This window comes from Vulpes lagopus, chromosome 23, assembly GCF_018345385.1.
Source record: "Vulpes lagopus strain Blue_001 chromosome 23, ASM1834538v1, whole genome shotgun sequence".
Lineage (NCBI taxonomy): Eukaryota > Metazoa > Chordata > Mammalia > Carnivora > Canidae > Vulpes > Vulpes lagopus.
The window spans coordinates 44,360,900-44,367,363 of record NC_054846.1 but is presented as its reverse complement, the minus strand read 5'-3'; the positions used below and the strand labels follow the sequence as shown (position 1 = coordinate 44,367,363).

Below are 6,464 nucleotides of genomic sequence, written 5' to 3'. Positions count from 1 at the left end.
TTTAAGAAGAACATTAGGTAGGCATTTGTTCATGCTAGCAGTACTTGACATTTTACAGGTTCTAATTCATTGAGTCCTCATATCAATGCTACATGTAGGTTTTTTTATTCCTCTTTTACAGTTGGGGTAATCAAGTCTCTGAGAAGGTAAGTTACCTATGCAAGGTCACACCATGAATAAATGCAGAACCGAGATCTAAACTCAGGAATATCCAGATTCAAAGCCCATCCATCTTCAAACAAATGTTGTTTTGCATTTTTGTATTATCTTGGGAAATGTTTTTCTTCTCTTATGAAGTATGGTTGTTAATATATGTCTCCTAAATTGACATCAAATATTCCAAATCTAGGTAGTAAGTTAAGGAGCAAATTAAAGAAACCCACACAATCAGACACATCCTTTTCCATTTTCATTCATGCAGTTTAGTTTCTATGCACTGAAAGGCCTGTTATCACAAAATTAGCCAGCCACAAATGTAAGTGACATTTTTTTTCCCTTTTCTTTTCTGATTACCAAGAGGATCTCACCTAAGATTAGAAAGTATTTTGGTGCATCACCTCTCATGGGAATGTAAAAAATAAATTGATAAATTTATGCACCACTGTGAATTCTTCATGACTGAGTTGTCAATTGCTTCCTTCAGGCAATGAGCCAATGTTTATTAAGTTGCTACAATGGGCATAGCGTTTTGTGAGGTTTTGTGGAAAGTGTCAAAAGAAATAGCAGTAGATGTGATTTCCCTCAAAGACAGTTGTGATCTAATGAAGGAGATGAATAAAATATATAAGAATAGAGGATCACTATAAAACAATGATTATAACAATGATAGATACATGCCTAGAGACTGTAAAAATAGCCAGAATTGAGTGGAATTGTTCTCCATAGAAATATGGTAAAGTAGAAAGAACAATTTTCAAATTTTATAAAATTGTAAATCAAAGAAGTCTATGATATTCAAATACTCATTAGACATTTTTTTTTTTGTATTTGGGATTTCAGTTTCTCAACCTTATCATCAAGACTCACTGCCTCCAATCATCAATATTTATTGAGCATTTACAGTGTACTAGGCACAATAGAACATTGTCCCTGCTCTTGTGGAGCTTACATTCTAAAAGAAAAAAAATACACCTCTTTTAAAATGGTATTTTTGTTTGGTGTTTTCTGCAAGGTACTGAGGAAATAGTCTGTAGGGTGAGCTTTGGGTATAATTTAGCCCCATCATTATTTAAAGAGAGGAAGAGGAAGGATTTAAAAGGCAGACAATGATAGACCATTCAGGATAGGTAGGGCTTACAAGGAGATAAACACAATCTCGTCAACTAAGGAGAGATTTGCTGCAGTAAATAGGATGAGGGAAATAGTTTGTGGGATGCAAGCAAAGGAAACAAGGTATCCTTAGACATTGAGTGGAGCCAGAAAGATCATGCGGCCTTTTATCCAAGTACATGGCCACCAAGTAGAAATGGTTGGTGACAAGACAGAAGGCTAAAAAAGGTAATCCTGTGCACCTGACAGAAAGAATAAAGGATCAAAATTGAAGGCAGGCTATAACAATATCAAGAAATTCTTAAAAACAAAAGTGATTTGGAAGCACAAAACTTGGTTAATGCTACCCAATGTCATGATGGGCCAAGAACATTGTGGCTTCCTAAGTTAGAAAATACCATATACCAAAATTTTAAATGGAACACATTACTTTTTTCCAATCAATCCCCTGTCTCTGAAAAAAAGCTTTTTTTTTTCCAGGGTAGGGGAGGAATATGGGACATGGTTGGGAATAGTAGTAGTTATATTAGTAGTATTTTGTTATAATAAACTTTGTATTTAAACTTGGTAAAAGCCCATTAGCTGCCAAGAGGGAATAAGGAATAAATTTCTAAAAATGTACAATTTCCTTTAAAGAAGTTTCAGAACCAAGAAACTAATTTACATGAAAAGCTGTAGAGAAAGTAGTTGAAAAGTCCATTCATAAAACTTTTATTCCACTTACATGAATTTAATACACATGTTCTTAACAATTATGCTTGGATTGTTCATGAAAACAAAGCTAGCCATCATCTCAAGTTATTTCCCTGTTTACAGCACATGCATGTTAGGCAAGTATCAAAAAAAAAAAAAAAAAAAAAGAATCACAAAAGCAAAAAACCAAAACAAAACAAACAAAAAAAAACCCTAAAAAAAAAAAAGTTAAATACATGGGATTTTTGTTTTGCTGCTATGCTTGATATACATAAAGTAATGGATATCAAGCAATTCATTTTTACTGCATCTTTACTTGTACATTTGTTCTTAGTTGTCTAACACATTTAAATACAAATAAAAGGAGTGTAGCAAAAATAACGAAAGCAAACAGCAGGTAACTTTACAAATAATGGAATGTGAACTGTTTCTGCCCTTATCCAGAGTAAATTGGGCCACAACTAAAGGAACACTTCTGCAAATGTAGTCAAAGGTGTGCACACTGAGAAAGAGTATTCCACAGATACTTGTGGTTCACATGTAGTATCTACGGGATACCCATTTCTACTACAGCCTTATAAGTGCTCTAAACCTTAAAGTATCCACAATAACTACACCTGTATCTGGAACCAATTATCCCTTTTACTCCCCACCAGGACAAACCAGTATGTAGGCAGTTTTCTTTGCTTAGACATGGAAGCAGTTTTAACACTGGCCCTTGTGAAGCCACAATGTACCAAAAGTACTATGCCAAACATTTATAACTAGTATAAAAATCCCACATCCCCATATTGGCCACCTCAAGATGAAAACAGATGACTCCCTAAATGTTAACTGGCTCTACTCCCCTAATATTCAACATAAAAACCACATGGGAAATATAGAAATTCAAATAGAAGTAACATAAACCTGTCATAAATCGTAAACAAAAGACCATATGTGGGACAGCATGAATGACAAATGGTCTACTGTGTGTGTAAATTTTAGAATGAGGCAGACAAAAGTTGGAAGGCCAGTTAATTTTCCCCTCCTTCTCCTGCTTCACCTTCGTCTCCTGGGGTGTCCGATGTCCACAATGTCAAGTTGTCTCTCAGTAATTGCATTATTAGCGTGCTGTCTTTGTATGACTCTTCACTTAATGTATCAAGTTCAGCAATGGCTTCATCAAAAGCTGTCTTTGCAAGAAAGCAGGCTTTCTCCGGGGAGTTCAGAATTTCGTAATAGAACACAGAGAAGTTAAGGGACAGACCCAATCTGATAGGATGTGGTGGTTGCATTTCCTTTTTGCTGATTTCAAAAGCTTCTTGGTATGCTTGTTGTGACTGACCCACAATCCCTTTCTTGTCATCACCAGCAGCAACTTTGGCCAAGTAACGCTAGTAGTCTCCTTTCATTTTCAAATAGAAGACTTTGCTCTCTGCTTGTGAAGCACTGGGGATCAAAAACTTTTCCAAAAGAGACAGTACATCATTGCAGAGATCTCTTAGCTCGGTCTCAATTATCTCTCTGTATTCTCAAGCCATCTGCTGTTTTTTCTCAGCACCTTCCATCTTTTGCTCAATACTTGAGATGACCCTCCAAGATGACCTATGGGCTCCTACAACATTTTTATAAGCAACTGAGAGAAGATTCCTCTCCTCATTGGATAATTCAGCTCCTTGCTCAGTTACAGACTTGATGCAGGCTGGCATATCATCATATCACTCAGCCTGCTCGGCCAGTTTGGCCTTCTGCACCAGCTCATTTTCATCCATGACTGGGTGCTCTGTGTCCGGAGTGGGTGGCGGCGGACAGAGGGGCGCTCAGCAGTCTCTGGGCGGCAACAGTGAGGCTAAGGCTCTGTCTGTGGATCTGGCTGCTCACAGGCTACAGTGGCTCCACAGACACCCTCCTTAGACATTTTTATGACTTCTTGCAAACATTATGACTTTAGTTTTTCCAAGTTGTATAGTCTGTGATTAATAGGTGATATAAAATTGAAAAACTTCAATTCAAACCAATTTAGTACACATCTTTGACTTTTTTTGGAAGCACATAAAATTCATTCTTTTTCAGAGTTGCTCACATTTAAACACAAAGATAACTAAAAGGCTACTAAGCACAAATGAAACAGTACACAGAATCACCAGAAAAAAATATTTATGATATTATGATAAAAGTTACTCATATTAACTCTCCATTAGAACGTTGATTATTTTGAATTTAACAGTAAAATAAGGTATCGTATTGATGTTACACATCGGTGAAAAATACATTGAAGCAGCAACTATTCTCTGGGTCTTTTGCAATTTGAAAATAACTGTGAACAATTACTGATTAAGAATTAATAATCAGGGCAGCCCCGGTGGCGCAGCGGTTTAGCACCGCCTGAAGCCCGGGGTGTGATCCTGGAGTCCCGGGATCAAGTCCCATGTCGGGCTTCCTGCATGGAGCCTGCTTCTCCCTCTGCCTCTCTCTCTCTCTCTCTCTCTCTCTCTGAATAAATAAATCTTAAAAAAAAAAAAAAAGAATTAATAATCACATTCAAAAGAGCTGAATCAATAGTGGTGATGGTATGTGGTTCATTTAGTTATGGAATGCAACAGCCTTGGAGTCAGGGTTTTGAATTCTGAGTATCTTTAATTTTTATACTTTCATGCCACAAAAACCTACAATAATTCGTACTCCTTTAAGAAAAGTGTGATAGGGACACCTGGGTGGCTAGTGGTTGAGTCTCTGCCTTCGGCTCAGGGCATGACCCGGGGTCCTGGGATCCAGTCCCACATCGGGCTCCCTGCATGGAGCCTGATTCTCCCTCTGCCTGTGTCTCTGCCTCAATCTCTGTGTCTCTCATGAATAAACAAATAAAATCGTCAATTAAAAAGAAAAGAAAAGTATGATAGAAGTGCCTGGGTGGCTCAGTCAGTGTCTAAATCTTAATTTTTGATTGGGTCATGATCTCAGAGTTGTGAGATGGAGCCCTGTGTCAGATTCCCACTGGGCGTGGAGCCCGCTTAGGAGTCTCTCTCTCTCTCTCTCTCTCCCTCTCCTTCTGCACCCCATGCTAAAAAAAAAAAAGAAAGAAAGAAAGAAAGAAAGAAGAAAGAAAGAAAAGAAAGAAAGAAAGAAAGAAAGAAAGAAAGAAAGAAAGAAAGAAATAAAAGTATAATAAAATGGCTCAAATGCTAGGTGGGAACAGGGGATTATGATTCTAGTTCTGTTTTAGAAGATTATTAACTCCTACTTTGAGCAAATATTGTATATCTTTGAGCCTTGGTTTCTTCACTTGTACTTTCATTCAACAATTTTGGGGATGATCTATGGTATGATAGGTATGGTTATGAAGTGATTAAATGAGAAGCAGTCTTTGCCTTATTAGGATGTATATAATAGAGAGAAAGCAGTAAATGCACATAAGAATGTAGTTTCAGATTGTAAAACGTCTTTGAAGGAAAAAAATGGGGTGCTATGAGGGAGAACCAAGGGGCTGATGGCGAGCCATTTTTAAGTTTTCTGGTGACACCAGACTCTCTGGGAAAGTGACATCTGAGCAGAGACTTGAAGGTTGATGAGGAGATGGCCAGTTTTGAGAGAAGAAAAGGGAAAGACTGTGCCAGGACAATAAACAACACCCGTGAGACCCTGGCGAGAAAGAATGTGGCATGTTTGAGGAATCTAGGGAAGCTGATGTGGTTGTAGCTGAAGAGACAAGAGGAGAGTGGTCACAGGGTGGGCTGAGTGAGAAACCGAGATCAGTGTAGGGACTCTCAAACCTCCGTCTTGTTCAGGCCATTGGGTTTTATCGTAAGTGACGTGGGAAGCCATTGAGGAGTTTTAGATGAGTGATATGAACTTTCAGGCCTCAGTGTGGAGAATAGACTGAAGGGACACAAGAGGAAGGAAGAAGGAAAATGAAGAGACTTAATACATTGTCCACTTGACAATGATGGTGGTGGACTTTCCTTTAGGGTTGGTGATACAAAGGGACAGAAGGGGAAAGAACCAGCATGTATTACAGATGCAGAGTGGACAAATGTCATTAATAAATTGACTATGGGGGGATCCCTGGTGGCTCAGCTGTTTAGCACCTGCCTTCAGCCCGGGGTGTGATCCTGGGGTCCTGGGATTGAGTCCCACATCGGGCTCCCTGCATGGAGCCTGCTTCTCCCTCTGCCTGTGTCTCTGCCTCTGTCTCTCTCTCTGTCTCCCATGAATAAATAAATAAAATATTAAAAAATAAATAAATGGACTATGGGGATGAAGGAAAAAAGCAGTGTCCATAATGACTCCTGGCTTTCTGGTTTGAGTAACTGTAGACTGAGGAGGGGCCATTATTGAGGTGAGGAGGGCTGGGAATAATGATAATGCCTATACCTCTGTGCTGCTTTGGGACTGCCTTTGGAAAGATCTATATATTTCCTGGGGTTGGTTCATATATAAACAAAAGCCATTTATAGAAATTGCATTCTGGTTTAGCATAATATAATATATTTCAAGGACAACCTTGAAAAAAACAGATAATG

At 38.4% G+C, this 6,464-nt stretch overlaps 1 pseudogene; it reads right to left on the bottom strand.

The window, feature by feature from the left end:
* Positions 1-2,978: 2,978 nt before the first annotated feature.
* LOC121481476 lies at positions 2,979-3,716 on the bottom strand (annotated as a pseudogene).
* Positions 3,717-6,464: the final 2,748 nt, after the last annotated feature.